The sequence below is a fragment of the Falco naumanni genome, chromosome W, assembly GCF_017639655.2.
Source record: "Falco naumanni isolate bFalNau1 chromosome W, bFalNau1.pat, whole genome shotgun sequence".
NCBI classification, from domain to species: domain Eukaryota; kingdom Metazoa; phylum Chordata; class Aves; order Falconiformes; family Falconidae; genus Falco; species Falco naumanni.
In genome coordinates this window covers 14,264,428-14,286,677 of record NC_054079.1, presented here as the reverse complement: position 1 = coordinate 14,286,677, position 22,250 = coordinate 14,264,428, and the positions used below count along the sequence as shown (strand labels likewise).

At 42.9% G+C, this 22,250-nt stretch overlaps 1 pseudogene; it reads right to left on the bottom strand.

The window, feature by feature from the left end:
• Nucleotides 1–20,148, bottom strand: part of LOC121080647 — a 45,792-nt pseudogene extending 25,644 nt beyond the window's left edge.
• Between the last annotated feature and the right edge of the window lie 2,102 nt (nucleotides 20,149–22,250).

Below are 22,250 nucleotides of genomic sequence, written 5' to 3'. Positions count from 1 at the left end.
ACCAGTGACATTTACTATGTATGTGCCATATTGTACTTTTAAGCATTAATAATAAAACTTTTTCCATTCTTAAAAATGAGACCTGTATCTTCAAGGATAATTATGGGATCTCCAACTTTTCCTGCCTTACTAAAGAGGATCTTGAAAACTGGAATGCTCTCATAGCACAGTTTCAATCTCAAAATAGGCTCCTTTTGCTACACATGCCCAGAGGAAAGGCAGCCAATCTCCATTTCACAGAAGACATGTTGCTCCTATGTTTAAGGCTTTTTCAACACACTCTGAGATTGCTGTTGGCAGCATAATCAAGAACCTGGTCTTCCAAAGATATTACATATTCCCTGTTCTATACTTAGACTTAGATATCTCCTACTAAGCCACAACTGGAGGCATGACACTACTTTTGATGGAACCCTGGTCTAATCTGCTATAATTGCTTTTATGTTTTATGGGTTTTTTTTCCAGTTCATTATTTGGGATTTTTTTAACATAATATGAAAAATAATTTTGACTTTTCTTACAATGGTCTGCATTGTTTCTGGTAACTTGAACAATTGTTCTAGATAGCTTTACTTGTTCCTATTGAAAAAATAAGGAGAATGAAAGAAATCTATTGTTACACTAGAAGCAGAATTTACTTCACTTTCGGTCACTTAAAATTTAGGGGTTTAGTTCAAGATATTTTTGCAGGTCTACGTATAGTAATGGACAAAGGCAGGCGCCTTGAAAAGGTGATTCATTCTACCTGCCTTAAAGATAAGGTTTGGATGAACCTCTGGAGATGCCTTTCTCTTTTCAATACTCATGAAAGAAATTTGAATGACTAGTGTTAAAGGAAAAATTCACACAGACGTGGGTACCGCTAGGTTTGCTTTAATCACAGCTCAGAGTTGGGCCACTCACTGAGGTGGTGGCACCCCAGATGGGACACCAGGATGCAAGAGGAAGGAGTCAGGAATCTCTTCTGGACATACTCATTACCAACGCTCTACTGACGGCAACTAGGTGAGATCACCTGATGAGACTTGGACATGGGTAATTCCAGACACAGACCTGAAAGTGCTCTTGTGTTTAAATTTGCATACTGGTGAGTAAGTTAAGAAATTTGATAAGAATGGGAAATACACCCAGCGTTGAAAGGGGGACACCCCTTGCTGAGGTTTTAGAGAATTGGAAAAAGATATCTCTGGCACAGGCTTTGTAGAAATGAAAATTGATTGTTTTGTGACAGGCGGAATGGCCATTCCTGACTCATACTAGAGGAGGAGGACCAATGGATGTGTGGCCTCCTAGGGGAACTTGTAAGCCTCATAAACAAAAAAATTTTGAGAATGATTTTAGAAGACTCTGGCAGCCAGGATATTGATTATTGGTATATATGGCATAATTGGGCACAGCAAAGATGTAAATCACCTAAAATAAGGGTAAGCTCGCTTCCCTCGGCCCGAGAGGCAGAGGAAACTGACCTTCCCACTGCAGGAATGTATCCTTTGAGGCTGGAATACATTCCTAATCCTAAAGCAGGACCCAGAGCTCCTCCAGAGGTTCCGTCAGTCACTGCAGTAATGAGACATGAACCCCGGAAACAGGGAGACTTAGTTGCTTGGCAGAGTAAGATGCCAAGAGTGAGAGATGATGCTGAAAAATGTGCAGAAATGTTATCTGGAATTATTACAGATTATACTCCCATCTGGAATGATATGAAAACTTTATTGAGAGAATAATTCCAAATGGAAGAGAGGGAAAGAAATTTTCAAACAGATAGTTTTTTGAGCATTGAGCATTTGATAGTTTTGAGCATTGAGAAATTGCTCAAAGAGGGCAAGGACTTAATCCTTGGCCTGAACAAGATCCTAATTGGAATTTAATAACTACAGAAGGAATACAGGCTTATCAAACTGTCCTACGACAGTTAATAGAAGCAATACGGCAGTGTGGAGAAAGAATTACTAATTGGACAAAGGTTTTGGAATGTAGGCAAAAGCCTGATGAACATCTGTCGTGGTTTAACCCCAGTCAGCAACCAAACACCACGCAGCCGCTTGCTCACTCCTCCTCACCCAGAGGGATGGGGAGGAGAATCAGAAAGAAACGTAGAACTCTAGGGTTGAGATAAGAACAATTTAATAATTTAAACATAATAAACAGATAAGAAAAACAAAAATAACAACAACAATAACAATAACAGCAGCAACAACAACAACAATAATAATAGTAATAATAATAATGTGGAGTATGAAGTCACGGACTCAGGTTGTGGTGCAACCAGAGACACTTTATTGTGCAAAGAAGGTCATATTTATATCTCTGAGCCCGGATACAAATTCCAGCTGTATGTACCACCAGGCTCAGGGCAGAAACCATTCTTGCAGTCACATAGCTACATATCACTACAAGCATGCAGACACTTTTTTGCTACTAGATAACCATGTTTATCTTTCTTACTTTCCTTCACAATACCCAGCTGTTCTCTCATCTCCTGCCAGATCAGACATTCTCCATCCTCCTCTCATATATCTCTCTTCAGACCTTCTCTATCCTCCTCTCTCTTATCTCCCATCAGTAATGGTCAGACATTCTCTGTCCTCCTCTCCCACAATAATAATAACAACAACAGTTATAATGGAAAGGTGGGGAAAAGGATAAAATTGAAAGGAAAAGGGAGAAAGGGAAACAAGTGATGCACAGTACAACTGCTCACCACCTGCTGACCGATGCCCAGACAGTCCCCGAGCAACGATCTCCCGCGCCCCAGCTAACCCCCCAAGTTTATATACCAAGCATGACGTCCCATGGTATGGAATACCTCTTTGGCTGGTTCAGGTCAGCTGACCTGGCTGTGTCCCCTCCCAATTTCTTGTGTCCCTCCAGCCCTCTGGCTGGCAAGGCCCAAGAAACTGAAAAATCCCTGACTTAGTATAAACATTACCCAGCAACAACTAAAAACTATCAGTCTGCTATCAGCATTGTTCTCACATCATAGCCAAAACACAGCACTGTACTAGCTACTAAGAAGAAAGTTAACTCCATCCCAGCCGAAACCAAGACGACATCCCAGTGATTATTGGACAAGACTAAAAGACCTTTAGCTATTAGCGTGCTTCTGGAACAATCGGCACCTGATATAAATAAATAGTTTTAAAAGCATATGCCAGGATGGCAGGGAGAAACTTTAACTAAAATACTTAGCATAGCCACTTTTGTTTATGATGGAAGAGATGAGGAAAAGCAGAAACGAGAGGAAGAGAAAGAGAAACTGGAGAAAAAGAAGGAACGAAAGGAAAAGGAGAGAGAAATTAGTTTGTTGGCAACAGCTATAACTCAAAATTACCACCCAGGCAGAAGAAAGGGCCGAGGGTTTCCCCGTGGTAACCCCAGAGGAAGGGGTCGAGGAGAAAGACCACACATACCCTTCTATCAGCCTCAATTAAATTCTAATACTTTAGAATGTTTTTATTGTGGAAATTTAGGTCATATGCAACGGGAATGCCTACTTTCGCCCGACAGTCTCGGAACAAGGATTGACACACCCACATCCACCACGGCCTCATTTACAATAAGGCAGACGAATAATATTCTTGAGGAACTGTTGAGAGATGAATCTGGGAGGACTAGAGGTAAATGAGTACGGACAAATTACTGCAAAGGTAAATGGAGTTCTTGCTGATTTTTTAGTTGATACTGGAGCAATTCTTTGTTGAATTATGAGATGCCTCAATTATCAGAAGAAAAGGTTATCATTAAAGGGGTAGTAGGCGAGGAGGTGAAATACCTTTCTACACCCCTTCCAATTGTTTTAGCTGGAAAAATTGCATGGGGAAGATTCGTAATTTCTCCTAATGCCCCTATATCATTATTAGAGAGAGACCTTGTGCAGGAATTTGGTACTCGGGTATCTCTAGCGCCTGACAGGGTTTGGTTAATCCTTATGAGTTCTGAAATTGTGCATGTTCTAAAAAATGAAGAACCTCATTTTGAAATACCATCGGGATTGGAGGCAGTTCCCCGAGAACTGTAGAGTACCTCGAGTGAGGATGTAAAATTGTTGCTATCAGCAGAGCTGGTAGTAATAAAAACAAAAGGAGGGGGACACACCCCACCCCACCCCACCCCACCCCATTAAACAATATCCTATTGTTGCCGAAGCAATCCCAAGCATTCAAAAACAAATTGAATTTTTCCTGAAAAAAGGAATTCTCAGAGAATGCCAAAGCCCTTATGATACCCCCGTTTTACCTCTAAGTAAGCACAGAATAGATAAAGATGGGGATCCAGAGCATAGATTTGTTCAGGATCTCCGTGTGGTGAATGAATATGTTACCTCACCTCAAACGATAGTTCCGGAGCCTAATTTAATACTTACTCAGATACCACCATGGGCAAACTATTATACTGTCTTAGATTTAACTGGAACATTTTTTAGTATCCCTATAGCAGAGGAGAGCCAATTAATTTTTGCTTTCAGATGGCAAGGGAAGCAATTAACATGGACTCGGTTACCCCAAGGGTTTACTAGTTCACCTACAATTTTTTCTCAAATTTTATCTAATGATCTTAAAGACCTGAATTTTCCAGGACATTCTACTTTGGTTCAGTATGTGGATGATCTCTTGTTAGCTAGTCATACAGAAGAAGAATGTATGAAAGACACTGAATACCTGTGTATAAAACTTGCAAAAAAGGGATACTGTGCATCTCTATCCAAATTACAACTTTGTCTACGACAGGTGAAATATTTGGGTTTTATTTTAAAGCCTGGAGAAAGGGGAATAGATCCAGAGTGAATACAGGCAATTAGGGAAATACCAAGACCTGTGCCTAAAAAACAATTAGGAGGATTTTTAGGTCAAGTGGGATTTTGCAGGCCTTGGATACCGGGATTTAGTGAAATTGCTAAGCCTCTTCATGAAGCAACTAAAAATGAGGAAATGGAACCCATAACTTGGGGTCCAGAGAGAGAGAAGGCTTTTTGAGTTTTGAAAGAAGCATTTTTTAAAACCCCGGCATTAGGGATACCAGACTATACTAAACCTTTCGAGCTTTATTGCTCAGAAAATAAAGGCACTGCAAATGTAGTTTTAACTCAGACTTTAAGCCCCCATGACAGACCTGTAGCTTATTATTCTTGTACTCTAGACCCAGTGATTAAAGGAATTCCCCTTTGTATATGGTCTATAGCAGCTGCTGCTGAGTTAGTGGAAAGAACTTGGACTATTGTGTCCTGGGACACCCCCTGACAGTATGTGTACCCCATGAGGTGGAAATACTTTTGAAACAATTAGCAGAAAAAGAGCTTTCTCCACAAAGGGCACATCGATATGAAGCAGTGCTTTTACTTGCAGACAATGTGAAACTTGAAATATGTAATAACCTTAATCCAGCTACCTTAATGCCACTGCCTACAGAGGGAGAAAAAGCTGATCACAATTGTGAACAAGTGGTAACTACAACGAGTAAGCCGCGAGACAATTTAACAGATCAACCTTTAGATGATCCAGATTTGAGTCTTTTTTACAGATGAATCATCATACTATGAAGATGGCTGGTGCTGTACCGGATACGCAGTTACCACAGAGGCTTAAGTTTTATTGGCCGGACCTTTATCTCCCAACCTAGGTGCACAAGGAGAGGAAATTGTTGCTCTCACTGAGGCTGCAAAATATGCTCTTGGACTGCGAGTTAACCTTTACATGGACTCTAAATATGCATTTGGAGTTTGTCACACTACAGGTATGCTATGGAAGGAGCGTGGGTTTCTTACCTCCTCAGGTAAGACCATAGCACGTGGAACTTTAATTAAAGGATTGTTAGAGGCAATACAACTGCCCACGGAATTGGCAGTATTTTATGTAAAGGCCCATACCAATTGCCAAGGCAATATATCTCGAGGAAATGCCTTGGCTGATCAAGCAGCAAAAGCTGCTGCACAGCAAATCATTTTGGCAATGACTTTGATTCTGATCGAACAGGACAAGATTGGACTCCCAGATGTAACTCGTCTCTACAAAGATCTACCTGAAGAAGAAAGACAACTCTGGGAGAAACTGGGAGCACAACGATGTGATGAACAGTGGCTATTAGGAAGTAAATTGTTACTTCCAAAGAGGTATTTATTAGCTATCACTTGCTGGCAGCACGATAGATCCCACAAAGGGCCAGAAAATATTGCTCTCAGAATCCAACAATTGTGGGCAACACCTGGAATTTATGCAGCAGCCAAAATAATTTGTGAGAGTTGTCGACTAAGTAAAGAGTATGGCTCTTTGAGAATTAAGACACTGCTGGGGAAGCGACCTCCAGTGACATATCCTTTTCAAAAGCTCCAAATTGATTATGCTGAAATGCCTAAAGTAATGGGGTTCACATACCTACTTGTTGTTGATCAATTGTCAGGGCAGGTGGAAGCTTTCTCTACTCGGAAAAATGACTCAAAAGCAGTTGTTAAAGCTCTCTTAAAGGATATTATTCCTAGATATGGGGTTCCTATCATCCAGAATCCTCAGGACAGGTAGAGAGAATGAATGGAACTCTCAAAGAGAAATTAGTCAAAGTTTGTAAACAGGCTGGGTTAAAATGGCCTGAAGCTTTGAATTTAGTTTTATGGGATATAAGAAATACTCCCAGGCAGCCAATAGGAGTTTCTCCGGCGGAAATTCTTTTTGGAAGGATTGTAGCGGTACCAGGAACTTATGTCCCAGTGAAGACAAGTTTATTGGATGGAGATGAACAGGCAACCCAATATTTATTGTATTTGCAAAATTATTTTCTGGATTTGAGAAACCATGCATATTGGTATCAAGGAATAACTCCTCAAATTCAGATTCATGACATACAACCTGGAGACAAAGTATATGTAAAAAATGTTAAACGGAAAAATAGATTTGAACCTAAATTGGAAGGACCCTATTTAGTACTGTTAACCTTTTTTTATGCCGTTAAGGTACAGGGAAAAGAGACCTGGATCCATCGTTCTCACGTCCGCAAAGAAACTACGACAGAATGATTCCAATTCTTCGAGTATTACTGCTTTGTTGTATTTTAACTAATACTGACACCTTGTGGACAAGATTGTCTTTGCAGTATAAGGACTTAAACCAGACAACAGTAAAGTATACTCCTCTTTCTACATTATGGAATTCTTGTGTTTCTGGATTTCTAACTAAAGACAGGGCTGTGATTGTGACTACCATTGCTAATAGAGCTGTTTTAAGATTATATCCTTTTTCTTATCCATCTACTTTGCAGTTTTGTGTGGAAGTAAAACCAAGGGTATATGATCCTTGGACTTCAACAGGATATCATGTACATATTAGGGAACCTCAAAATGGACGTGGTACTTGGTGTAGGTGTAGTGCTTACCGGGAATGTTATAGGCAATTTACAAACTGGTGTTGTTATAACTTGGACTTATCACGTTTACATTTTTTACTCACATATCGAATAATGCAGCAACCTGGTTATGAGTGGGAAAGGCAATTCTTTTACAGCTCAGTGCCTGACTCGATTAAGAAAAAACCTCTACAAAAGGTTAGAAGTTTGACAGATTTAAATGTTGAAGATATGTGGCTGGACAATACTCATGTTTCTCTTATGAAATCTTTTACTAAAAATTTAAATTTGACTGAATGTTGGATCTGTGTAGTACTACCAAGATCAGTAAATCAAGGGTTTAAATTAATAGGAATTCCAATTCCGAGAGATTCAGATTGGAGGGCATACTGGCATAATTCTACTTTTTCTGAGACTTATGAGGAACAATTTTGGGATATAGATTTGCCTAGATTAGGGAATTATTCCCAAGTTCACTGTGTGCAAAGGTGTTATCCATCCAGTACACAGAATCAAAATCTGTGCAGTAATCACACTTTTGTAGGAAATTGGACTAGATGCAGTAATACAACTTCTATCACCTCAGGACTACATTTAAGTTGGAAAACTCCTGAGTCTTTAGGAATTTTTTGGCTCTGTGGAAAGAAAGCTTACAAAGCATTGCCCCCAGACTGAGGTGGCATTTGTACTTTGGGATTATTATCCACTGATTTGGAAATTCATCTGAGAAACATCACGGGTCCAACATGGCATCGAACCTTTTTAACACGAAACAAATGAACCAATAATCCTCTAATTGACCAACCAACTGGATTTCAATCTTTTGTTAGATGGCTCATACCCTCATTAGGAGTAAGTGAGCTAGAAAAGGCAATTTTGAATATTTCTGGGGAAACTGAAAAATTAACAAATTCAACTGCTTATGGGTTAACTACTTTACAAAATGAAATAACAGAACTTTCAAAATTGACTGTCCAAAACTGCATGGCATTGGATATGATTTTTGCATCACAAGGAAGAGTTTGTACTATTTTGAATGTTAGTTGCTGTATGTATACTGATCGATCAGGGGAACTGATAACTGATGTCCATAAGATTTGGGAAGTAAGTTCAACTAAGCAACAAGTACAGAAGGATGACGCATCCTGGGGTTTCTCTGAGACTTTTTCTTGGTTAACATCTTGGTTCCCTAATCTGTCAATGTGCTTAAAGAAACTGATCATTATAATAATAGTTGTGATTACACAATCACAGTTGTGTCTGTGATTGTATTAATGCAATGTTGTGCAACTTGTGTGACTAACTTAGTAGTGAAATTACAGGAAAGGACTTGGGGATATGTTAGCTGTTAAGCTATTGCAGGTATACAATGATAAAACAAAAGGAGGGAATTGTTAAAGAAAATGTATTTTGAATGAAGACATTTAAAGTGCTGAAGCTGCTAAATGGCAGAACCAGCCCTAATCCGAGGCTGATTTAAAACCCAGTCAAGTCAATCAGTAGGAGAATAGAGAAGCAACAGATGATCAATTTGTATACACAGGTGCTCTCAGAAATGCAGATGTTTTTAGAAAAAATAGTATATGTGAATAGGAATTGCTTGTTCAAAGACTAAGTGTGCTTGAAGTATTGTGTGAGTTAAAGCAAGTGGAAAGAAGATCATGATCCAAAGAGGACCTTGAAACCGAGGCAGAAACTGGAACCAGAATAGGTGAATCAACTGGGACAGGATCAGATGATGGATTCGCAGAACTGACAAGACCAAAGGAAACTTCCAAAAACTTTGGACATTGACTAATGATTTGGTAAGTGTATATAAGCTGTGCTGTATCCCTTTGTTCTCTGCCACTCACTGAGGTGGTGGCCCAACTGACTTGTGATTAAAGCAAGCCTAGTGGTACCCACGGCTGTGTGGATTTTTCCTTTAACAACTACTTATCAAAGATGCTTGGCTCTTAAATGACTATGGAGATGAATCTCAACCCAGATGTTTAATTACTGCTACATAGCTATATTAATTACATTTTTTGCTAGTTCAGTGTCTTTTCTTCAAGTTTCTGATCACGAAAACACATTCTTTTTGCCAAAGAAAACAACTTAAGAGCCACACAAAAAAAGGTAAAAAGTTAATTCAGAATTATGAACGTCAATGTATATTTTTCATTTTTAACCAATACTTTTAAATTTTTTCTTGGTTGTGGAATATTGGATCGTGGAATATGTATTCTACACATCTCTTGTATATAGTTAGAAAAAACACCACATACTGTTACTTCTCTTACTATGAGCACCTTTATTTTATGCAAATTGTTAAGCAGTGGTTGGAGGATTAAATTTCCCATTTTCCAAGTAATAACTGTGGTGGGTTGACCTTGGCTGGATGCCAGGTGTCCACCAAAGCTGCTCTATCACTCTCAATCCTCAGCTGGACAAGGGAGAGAAAATATAATGAAAGGTTGGTGGGTTGAGATAAGGACAGGGAGAGATCATTCACCAATTACTGTCACGGGCAAAACAGACCTGACTTGGGTAAATTAATTTAATTTATTACCAATCAAATAAGAATAGGATAATGAGAAATAAACCCAACTCTTAAAACACCTTCCCCCCCACACCTCCCTTCTTCCAAGGCTCAACTTCACTCATGATTTTCTCTATCTCCTCCCCCCGAGTGACGCAGGGGGATGGCGAATGGAGGTTGTGGTCAATTCATTGTCTCTGCCTCTCCTTCCTCTTCACACTCTTCTCCTGCTCCATCATGGGGTCCCTCCCACGGGAGACAGTTGTCCACAAACTTCTCCAATTTGGTTCCTTCCCACCATCACTGATTGGCTCAGCCTTGGCCAGCAGTGGGTCCATCTTGGAGCCGGCTGGCATTGGCTCTATTGGACACAGGGGAAGCTTCTAGCAGCTTCTCACAGAAGCCACCTCTGTAGCCCTACCCTGCTACCAAAACCTTGCCATGCAAACACAATCCAAGAATCTTGTTGCCCAGTTTATCACCCTGTGGTGGTTTGGCCCTGGCTGAACGCCAGATGTCCACCAAAGCTGCTCCATCACTCCGCTCCTCAACCAGACAGGGCAGAGAAAATATAACGAAAGGCTCGTGGGTTGAGATAAGGACAGGGTGATCACTCAGCAGCTACTGTCATGGGCAAAACAAATTCAATTTGGGGAAAATTATTTTAATTAATTACTATTAAAATCAGAAAAAAATCCACCTTCTCCTCACCCCTCCCTTCTACCCAGGCTTAACTTAATTCCCGATTTCTCTACTTCCTCCCCCCGAGCGGTGCAGGGGAATGGGGAATGGGTCTTATGGGCAATTCATCACATGTTGTCTCTGCCTCTCCTTCCTCCTCAGGGGGAGGACTCCTCACACTCTTCCCCTGCTCCAGCGTAGGGTCCCTCCCACAGGAGACAGTTCTCCATTAACTACCCCTATGGGAGTCCTTCCCACAGGCTGCAGTTCTTCACAAACTGCTCCAGCGTGGGTCCCTTCCATGGGGTGCAGTCCTTCAGGAACGGACTGCTCCAGCATGAGTCCTCCACGGGGTCACAAGTCCTACCAGTAAACCTGCTTCAGCGTGGGCTTCCTATGGGTCACAGCCTCCTTCAGGCATCCACCTGCTCTGGCATGGGGTCCTCCACAGGCTGCAGGTGGATATCTGCTCCGCCATGGACCTCCATGAGCTTAGGGGGGCAGCCTGCCTCACCATGGTCTTCACCATGGGCTGCAGGGGTACCTGTGCTCCAGTGCCTGGAGCACCTCCTCCCCCTCCTTCTTCACTGACCTTGGTGTCTGCAAAGTTGTTGCTCTCCCATAGTCTCACTCCTCTCTTCCACTGGCACAGATTCCACCCCCCCACCCCCCCACCCCCCTTCTTAAAATGCTACCACAGTGGTGCTACCACCATTGCATCTTGGCCAGCGGCAGGTCTGTCTTGGAGCCGGATAGCATTGGCTCCATTGGACATGGGGGAAGCTTCTGGCATCTTCGCACAGAAGCCACCACCTCTGTAGCCCCACCCCACTACCAAAACCTTGCCATGCAAACCCACTATACACCCATTTTCAAATTCTCAATACATACTGCTCTCAGTCATGCCGTGCAAATGAGGGTTTTGTGGAGGTGTTGGAGAGGGTAGTGGTGGTGGTTTGTTTGGGGTTTGGGGTTTTTATTTTGCAGGGAGGAGGGAAGAGGGGAATTGGCCTAGGAACTAGGGAGTGCTGGTGGAGAGCAAGTTGAGCATGAGGCAGCAGCATGCCCTTGTGGCCAAGAAGTTCAATGGGATCCTAGGGTGCATTAGGAGCAGCATGGCCAGCAGGTTGATGGAGGTTATCCTCCCCCTCTGCTCTGTCCTGGTGAGGCTGCATCTGCAGTACTGTGTCCAGTTCTGGGCTCCTGTAAGAGACTGTGCCGGTGAGACAAACCATCGCCACATCAGATGTGTTGTCTCAACATTGCTATGGCAGGAAACTCATGCCATCACCACAGTGAATGATCTATCTATACATTGATAAGGCAGGAAGATAACACCACTGCCACAGAAGAGATTTAAGGCAGGAAGATAACACCACTGCCACTGCAGAGATTTATCTATACATTGTTAAAGGAGGAAACTGACTGACACCATGGAGCAACAGGGGAGGCTGATCCTGCAAAACTAAACCAAACCCCTGTGCATGCGCTCAGACCTGGGGTCAGGGGGATCAAGATGCCTGGAGGCCCCTGAGGACCACCTGATGACATTGGGCACATGCACCATTGCCGGGTGGAAGGTGTGGTCAAGCAGAACAGCTTGTAACAACTCTATAAAAGAACAGAACCAACTAACATTGGATGGACTTGGAAGGGAATCGGACTGTCGGGATGCCACAGCTACGGGGTGGTAACTATTGCTGTGAACTCTTTCCTTCTTTCTTTCCTTCCTTTCCCTCTTTATCTCTCGTGCTCTCTCACTTTGCATTCACAGATTTATTGTTGGGCAAATAAAGTTCCTTGGCTCTTGACTCCGTTTTGAGTCTTAATTCTGTCCCTGAGAATACAAACAGAACTACGCTCCGGTCTCAGACTGGCATGCGACAGCTCCCCAGTTCAAGAGAGACAGGGAACTACTGGAGAGGGTCCAGCAGAGAGTTACAAAGATGATTAGGGGACTGGAGAATCTCCCTTATGAGGAAAGACTGAGAGAGCTGGGCCTGTTTAGCTTGGAGAAGAGAAGACTGAGAGGGCATCTTATCAATGTCTACAAACATCTGAAGGGTGAGTGTCAAGAGGATGGTGTCACAGTCCACTCAGTGGGCTCATGATGGTTGGTTTACTATGATCTCAAAGCGCAAAAAATCAAGGCGACCACGCCAAGGGGTTATGCTTTGATCAAACAGCAGAACTTTATTGCTTGCCCGTAAAGCGGCGTGCGATAGGTAGAGTGACAGGAAGGGAAGAAAAAGTAAAGTAAAGAGAAAAGGAAAGAGGATTATAGCTACCACCACAGGTCCAAGGCATTCCTATGGTCCCAGGTCCAGGCAGCATCCCGCCGGTCCTTCCTTGGTGGGGAAGATCTCCAAAGTTTGGTTGCTAAGGAGCCATCTTATACATGAAGCAACACATCTTGCTCCTCCTCTGGCCCATGGATTGTTGCCAGTCTCCGCCTTCTCAAGCAAGGTTACCACGCATGTCCAAAGAGGTTTGCCTTAGAGGTGGGTAGCTTCAGACTAGGAGGTGTGTTCCTGGATTATAATGATATTATAATGAAGAAAGTTCACCTGAAGTTCGAGTTTTCTGGTTCGTTGCTACGACAGTGGTTGTGATCCATCTTCTGGACAGCGGTTGCGCGGCCTTATCGTAGTTGTTCCTTTCAATCCCAGGTAGCAGGGAACGGGGCATAGTACTCCTCGGACCATGCAGTTCTCTTTCCCAGGGTCTTTGTGTCTTGGTGTCCATGAGGACCACATTCCATCTCCAGGTCTCTGTTGGCAATGGTGAGACAATATCTTTCTCTTTAGACTGACTCTTACACCACCCCGTGGCTCAACATTGTTATCAGGACTGCGTGGCAGTGGTATAACCCTCTAAGAGGGGTAAAAGAGGATTGGGAATGAAAAAGGGGAAAGGACAATGGCAGACAGGAAAAAGAAAGGGGAAAAGAGTCAACTTTATCTCCAGCAATTTACAATAATCAAATGATATTCATAAAAATGACTAAACATAAAACTGCTTAGGTCTTATACAATTTGCCTTGTGTCAATAGATTTAGGGATGTCCATGTTGGAGGGGATATTCAACAAGTTATGTGCATTGACTACAGATGTCAAATGTGTCAATCGCTTTATCATTCTCCAATTTAAGACATACAATATTATTGATGAAACAAAACTGATCAAGACCAATATCAAAAGGACAACAATAGGGTGACACAACTTGTTCAAGATGCCTGTAGCAGTTGGTGACCATCCAAGAAGTGTGTTCCACCATCATGTTCTGCATCTTTTCCCACTCTCCTCAAGACATGATGTATTTCTTCCACATTGTGGTGGAAATTATCAAGGTTTTCTGTCCGTTTTCTCTGACCTTTTCCAGAATCTTGATCAAGTCTTGATGCTGTAACAGTTGTTTTACCAAAGTGAGATTCATCCCAATGTGTACAGGCTGCAATTCGTGAATCAGTGTATAATTAGATTTCAAGAGCTGGTGAGATGTGACTGGGGCTAAATAGGAAAAGTCACATCCAGTGATGTTAATAAAATTTCAAACACAAAAATTCGAATGATTCTTAGTATCCACAATCGCCATATCTACAGATACAGAATTACAAGCAGTCCTCAAACACACACAACCTTTGCCAGTATATACAAGCACTGTTTCAGAGTTATCGTCAGGACGAATCTTGAAATGACAGATATTCTGTGTAGTGTCTAAACAAATGTCTTGAGCTCTGATTGTGTTGCCTTCGCAGACAAACCCTTGCTGCTCCTGCATGATACAAGATTCCAAATCCACAGTTTGCCATTTCTCATCCACCTTTTGGGCCCATACTCTGTGCTCAAAAGGATAGAGTGTAGTTCCACTGTGGTTCAACCCTAAGGCAATGATGGGGCAGATTACATTTATTGACGCGTGGTATATCGCCAACACAAAAGCTGTGGCAATGTTTGTGGTGGAATTATAAGTAAAGTTTACCAAATTCCACCAGGATTGGAGCTACCTCTCAAAGTCGATGGCACTGTCCCAGACTATTTTCCGAATTTCAGTGGGGAAAGTGCCTTCTTCACCTTCTCTAATAATCGAGGAAGCCACTGATTGCATCCATAATCAACTCCTGGATACAACTGAGAGTCAAAGAAAAGTTATTCTGGATTATACCAAGTGCATCTACAATCAGTTCGTGGTCTTTCACATTCACTTTTTCCCATTTTGGTAGCACATTTGCTAAGAGCCACTGGTTAGTTCCCAGAGCCAATAGGGAAGACCGCAAAGGCTGTTGCAATCCTGCCAGATCATTAGCTGTAGTGGCCAATTTTTTCATTAATATCTCTGAGTCAATACCATTCAGAACCCCCAATCCTGTTCCCAAAACACCAGTTAGGTCTCTCTGAGTTCATTTCCCAGAAGGTGTCCGTTTCCGCAGCCAGGTTATCCATCCCTCGTAAGAAGGTTTTAGGAAAGGAGAGCAGGCTGGCTGAATTTCTGAAACATTAACTAGCATCAACAACTCAACTCGTTTAAGAGACCATTCTGGATTAAACAACATTTGTTGCTGACCTGTATTTCTGATTATGTATGGTCCAATTGCAAAAAATTTTTGCTTGGGTACAGCTATTGGTTGAGTGGTAGGTGTTATGACTTCTATCCTGAGTTCCCCCTGGTATCTTGTGTTGGTTTTGCCACACATAATCTTATGGGGGTATTGCATTGCAGTCAAATTTAGCCAACAGTCTTGGCTTTGGTTTTTACAAGAAAAAATAGAACCATGGGGTTCAATTCCATAGCTGTTTGTTGGTTCAGTAAGGGACTAGGTAATTAATAGGCCTTTGAATTTTCATCCATTTACAGTTCGTGTTATTCTCGGTGTCTCTCGGAGTTCTCCTGTAAAAATAAAACAACAGAGTTTGCCTCCCTGAGGCAAAAAAAAGAGTTAAAATGATGGAATTATCCAGCAGGTATTTTTCCGATGTTCCTTTCCCAGGGCATTGGAGGCTACCCATGCATATGCATTCAATGGGGTTTTCAGTACCAGTGGCACACTTCCCATGGTAGGGAGCTCCACCAGAACGGGTTGTCCTGGGAAGTGAGCTGGGTTCTTTGAATCATTTGGTCCCTTTAATGAGGGAATCAAGGAAGGAGCCTTTGGGCAAAAAGTGGTGATTTTGGGGCATCCGTTTACCCCTCACCTATCATTTACACCTTTAACAGCTTCCCACAAGCGGACATCCCGATTTCCCTCATGAGGTTTCAAAATTCATTTTAAGAGACCGTTGGTCCTTTCTACAATTCCATTATCTTGTATTTCTTGTGGCTTTGGAAATGTTCCAAACCATTCATGCAGTGCTTTCACGGTGTTCTCCCCTGTAGCCCTGTTAAAGGCTTCAGCTTGGACTACTCCTGATGTTATTTCCACTCCCACCAGCACAAAATGTTTTCCTCCAAATTTCTTAAAGGGGCCAATATAATCCACCTGCCAGGCATCCCAAAAGCCTTTGCTCTCCCTTAAATGCAGAGGGTCATCCTCTAAAGGGTGCCTTTCAAGTCATCTTCAACACTGTTTGCAGGCTGATATGCAGGTTTTGCACATTTCTCTGGTGATGGGCCAGCCTTGGGCAAGGGCTTCACGGTACAGATCTTTAGCTCCTGTGTGTTTGCACTTTACATGCAACCATTCTAACAGGCATTCCCAGTCTTCTGAAATCTGGTCCTTTTGCACAGCGGCTAGCCTTGCTAACTCATCAGCCCGATTATTCCATTCTCCCGCTGACCCCCCATCTATCTGATGGGAAGCTACCCAACCTACAGCAAAGTTCCCTCGGCTAACAATACATAAGATGTCTTGCCATTTTTCCTTTTGCCACACTGGAATCCTATTAACCTGCCATTCATTTTGCTCCCAGAAAGGAAGCCATTCAGTGCATCCCTTAAATACAGCATAAGAATCAGTATAAATGTAAACAGAAGAAGTAGTTTGTGCTTTGCGTTGAAAAACTCTCCATACTGCAATTAATTCACCAACTTGTGCACTACCCTCTCCCTCTGTTATAATCTGTTCATTGGAAGAGGTATGGAGCGCTACTGCTCGTTATTTCCACACTTTTCCTTCTCTTTCGGCAGAAGCATCAGTAAACCAAGCACTAACTGACTGTTCACAGGGAAAAGGAGGGGCCACCTGAATGACTGAGGCAGGTTTATCTTGGCCCTTGTCCAGGCTTTCTACTTCTTGTATAGCTAGGGTTTTTTAAGCTCCTTCAGATACTGAGAAAGTGTTACAATAGTGTTCAATCTGAGCATACCACTTTCGTACTGAAGCTTTCTGGGCCACCCCGTCAGGGGGAGGAGTCCCAGTAGTGACTGTTTTTATAACTTTAAATGGGCCTCTCAATATGATGGGTTGTTGTCGTACAAATTTTTTCTACTTCTATGAGACTCAAGCTAACCATAAACAAACCTTTCTCCCAAGCAGTGTATCTTCTCTCAGCATCCCTAAAGCCACGGGAGTAAAATCCCACAGCCTGGGTTGGACCCTCAGGGCCCTGCTTCCATATGTGTACCGACAATCCTGATAAAGCAAACTCCCACTCCACCTGGAAAGAGTCTGTAGGGTGGATAGGACCAAAAGCTTGGTGTGCTGTTGCTTCAAAAATTAACAATCGCATAGCCTCTTCCTGAGAAGCAGTCCATTCCCATTTGACCCCTTTTCTTAGCAAATCATAAAGAGGTCTGGCAATGACAGAAAAGTCCAGGTTGTGTTTTCTCCAGAACACCAATAATCCTAAGACATGCTGCAGATCCTTTTTCGACTCAGGCATTTTGATCTGATCTAAGGAAGCAAGGGTATCTGGTGGGATGCATGTCATTCCCCCTTTCCACCAGTTCCTAGGAATTTCACTTCTTGCGAGGGCTTTTGGACCTTTTCTGGAGGAATCTGCAAACCCAAATTTTCCAAAAGTGAAATTATAATCTTGTGGGCTGCTCCCACCTCCTCTATTTCATCTCCCCCCACAAGAATATCATCAATGTACTGATAAACAACTATGCCTTCGGGCTTTAGCATTTTTTCCAGCTCCTGGGTTTAAGCATGATGAGCCAATGTGGGGGAATGTTTATACCCTTGGGGAAGGTGGGTGAAAGTAAATTGCTGCCCTTCCCACGTGAAAGCAAAGCATTCTTTATCTTCTGGTCGCAAAGGTATCATAAAAAACATGTCTTTAACATCTATTGTTGCCATGATTGGATGGGCTTTTTCCTGGATTACTGTTATCAACTCAGACAGATTAGGGACTGCAACAGTTAAAGGATTGGTGTTAGCATTCAGCCTCCGAAAATCTACTGTGAGCCGCCACTTCCCGTTAGGTTTCCTCACTGGACACACTGGAGAATTAAAAGGGGAATGGGTATTTATCATCACTCTCTGTTCTCGCATTTCCTGCATAACTGGTTTGATGCCCTCCTTTGCTCCCAGGTCCCCAGGGGATATTGTTTGACATTAGTTATTTTGCTGAACTGCAGTGGGGGTGCCGTTTGAAGCAGTCTGACATGCAGCTGCCATGTTCCAAAGGTCCACAACAATCCTTCATAGTCCTCCCACTGCTTTCCCTTGAGGGCATCCATTCCTAGCAAATTTGTTGGAATGTCTCCGACCACCATTATAACAGTGACCGTACCTTCCTCTCCTGGTAGTGTCAACTTTAACGGGGCAACTTTCATAATTTCCTCAAGGGAAAAACACCACATCTTTCAGCATCTTCCTCAGTCAGAGCGGAGACCTGCGCGCCAGTATACATTAGAAAGGTCACTGGTGCATGCTTAGGGCCAGCTATAACTGTGATTAATAAGTCTCCTCCTTTAGTTTTTGTGAGCTGACAGATATAAATCCATCCTCCATTCCCCCACCCACTACCAGGGAATGGAGGTTCTAGTTTCCCTGCTTATGGGAAAGAGCTTCCTCAGTGGGAGGGAGACGAGGGCATACAGGTTGAGATTTCTTTCCTGCGCTGTGTCTGAGAGGGTTGTTTTGGATTATGCCATTTCAACACCACCTTGCTCAGTTTATCAAGTGATAAGCCATCCATTATATCCCTGGGGACTCCCTTTTTAATTCCCAAAAGTCACAACTGTTGTCGGGTCATGGACTGTCCTCCCTTTCCTGTTTATGGTGTGGATGCTCCTTTCTCAAGGCATCAGTGGCGGCTACAGTTTTACCAGCGGGGAGGGGCAAATCCTCAACTTCCATTTGGTGGATTCCCCTTGACTTTTCCTCCATGATTTTTACAGGACCATATTTTCTACTATAATCTATCAATTCTTGTGCTACTTTCCCCCAGGTCCATATCTTTTTATTGCTTGATGTGGGGGTCGTATGGTGGGTAAAAATTGAATCCAATGTGGCATTGGATTCATTTCTCTGGCTTCTAATAAAACCTTCCAGCCTTTCTACAGGGCCCATCGACACGATGGTCCTTTGAAGGCTAATCCCTGTAGATTTGAGTGACTCTGGAAGTCCCCTTATCAAGGGGGTCATGATTTCGATATTCACCGGCAGCATCACTGGGGATTCATATCCAGGAAGTAATTTTCTTTCATGTATCATTTGCAAGCAGGCTGCTTTGTGTACACTTTCTAGCAACTGATCAGCTATGCCGGTGATTGCCAGGGGATCTCCTCTGTCCAATGGGTTCAATCCTCCAGCCCAATAAGCAGCCCACTGGTTTAGGGACCATGGGGCACATTTATCTCCTGTTGTCAAGAAAACTCCATGACCCCAATAGCCATTGGCTTCCTTTTCACTTAACTGGATTTGGTCCCCCCCCAGTTAAGGATACGCACCACACGTACTCTGTTTCCGATTCTTTAGGAAGGCGCCCATACTCTCTTTTCAGTTTGGCTAGCTCCGTGGCAGTATATGGTGTCTCTTTGGTTGTAATGTGAGGGTCATCATCATCCTCATTCAGGTAAGTATATTCTGTTTTAATTAAGGGTCTCACTTGAGGGTTTTCCACAAAACATTTTCTCGCCTCCTCCAACTCCTTCTGAGGGTATGTTGGGTTTATTTGTCGAATACCCTTTCCCTCCACTTCCAGCTCTACGTCACACAGTGTTTGAGTGTCTTTAAAGTATTCCGCCTTCAGAGTGGTTTTTAACAAGTGGTTTTCTTCCCTTTCTTTCTCTAATTGTTGTTCTAAGTCATAATTTGTTTCTTGCAGAATTTTCATCAAATTTTCAAGGGATTCTATAATCTTGTTTTCATTACTACATTTCCTAAGGCCATCTTCAATTGCTGCGACCAAGCTGGCTCCGAAAATGGCACAGACTATAGTTTTGCCCTTACCTGATCTAACCTTAGCTTCAGTCTGTAAAGACGTCACTCGGTCCACTACACTCTGCAAGTTTATCCAATTATCTTGAGCCCAATCTTCTCCGAGTACAGAGGGTTGAGCCCCATTCTTTGCCAAAAATGTGTAAAACATGTCCTGATCTTTCATTAACAAAGAGTGTTGATTATCAGCCTTTTTGGCCATTCTCACTACAAAGGGACCAAACCCACTTCAGGGAGGCTAGACTTAGTTACAAACACACAGCCACTGCTGTGTCGCCCTTCTCTTCCCTGAGTGGTTGAAGGGACCAAAATCTGCTTTGGGAAGGCAGCTTATAGTTACTATAAGGTTGTCCCTTCACTTTCCCAAGCAGACAATTCTCATTAATATGAGGGCAACTCCCCCTTTTAGCACTTTCCCCCTTTTGCACTTTGATTTTTTTTAGTTAGATCCCAATAGACAGAGCCCTCAGTTGGAGTTTGGAGTGCTAAGTCCTAGGCGTGTGTGGTATGCGGGAAATTCGAGCCACCCCCCTTGCTTTCTGGACACCTCTCATCCAGTTGGGTGTAGGGCCAGGTGTGGCTAGAACAAAACATCTTTCCCCTGTTACAAACCACACACAATCTGCACTCCTGTCTCTCAGGATCCTGTCTGTGACGCCAATTTTATGTCACAGTCCACTCAGTGGGCTCGTGATGGTTGGTTTACTATGATCTCGAAGCACAAAAAATCAAGGCGACCACGCCAAGGGGTTATGCTTTGATCAAACAGCGGAACTTTATTGCTTGCCCGTAAAGCGGCATGTGAAAGATAGAGTGACAGGAAGGGAAGAAAAAGTAAAGTAAAGAGAAAAGGAAAGAGGATTATAGCTACCACCACGGGTCCAAGGCATCCCTATGGTCCCAGGTCCAGGCAGCGTCCCGCCGATCCTTCTGATCATCGTGATCCTTCCTTGGTGGGGAAGATCTCCAAAGTTTGGTTGCTAAGGAGCCATCTTATACACAAAGCAACACATCTTGCTCCTCCTCTGGCCCATGGATTGTTGCCAGTCTCCGCCTTCTCAAGCAAGGTTACCACGCATGTCCAAAGAGGAGTGCCTGAGGCGTGGTTTGCCTTAGAGGTGGGTAGCTTCAGACTAGGAGGTGTGTTCCTGGATTATAATGATATTATAATGAAGAAAGTTCACCTGAAGTTCAAGTTTTCTGGTTCGTTGCTACGACAGTGGTTGTGATCCATCTTCTGGACAGCGGTTGCGCGGCCTTATCGTAGTTGTTCCTTTCAATCCCAGGTAGCAGGGAACGGGGCATAGTACTCCTCGGACCATGCAGTTCTCTTTCCCAGGGTCTTTGTGTCTTGGTTTCCATGGGGACCGCATTCCATCTCCAGGCCTCTGTTGGCAATGTTGAGACAATATCGTTCTCTTTGGATCGACTCTTACGGATGGGGCCAGGCTCTTTCCAGTATTGCCCAAAGACAGGACAAGCGGCAATGGGTACAAACGGAAACACAAGTTCCTTCTGAATATGTGGAAGAACTTCTTTACTTTGAGGGTGACACAGCACTGAAACAGGCTGCCCAGAGGGATTGTGGAGTCTCCTTCTCTGGAGATATTCAAAACCCACCTGGACGTGACTGTGCAACCTGATCTAGAACCTGCTCTGGCAGGGGGTTGGACTAGATCTCCAGAGGTCCCTTCCAACCCTGAATTTTCTGTGCTTTTCTGTGAACTCTTTGGTTGCTCTAGCTGCGAAATACTGCTGTGTGATCAGAGAGACTAATGCAGTACTAGAGACCTATGAGATGGACCTATCCCAGACTAATTACCGCGATGTTTGCTCTTTCACATTCAGACAGCATATTCTGGTTGCTGTGATAAATCAGAGTAGGTCCCATTACAGCTGTCAGCTTGAGGATGGCATGTTTAGTGACAGTCCTGATATTTCCTTGTGTTTGATGACATCTCCTTTGGGAGATGCTATTTTGTTAAACAAAATCCAGAGTTTTAAAAATTTTATTTTGTGAAGATGAATCCTATTTGCATTCAATTTTCAAAATGCACTTTAGAGCAATTCACCTCTAACCTCCCTTTGATAAGTAACATTTCTTAAATAAATGTTTTATTTCAGAGAGCTGTCATATTGCGTTTCAGCAGTCATCAGTACTAAGCGTGTTTACCCCTTGCTTTTAATTTCTCATCAGTAAGACAATAGCTTATCTCAAAGTTCACAACTGCATTTATTACTATTGCTGCTTATTATCTGTGTCACCATAGTGTCTAGAAGCCTTGACAGTGAACTAGGGCTCCACATTGTTAGCTATGAAACAAATATACTCAAATCATGGACAGGCTTTTATGTTAATTCAAATATTTCCATGGGCAAATCAATCAATATTGA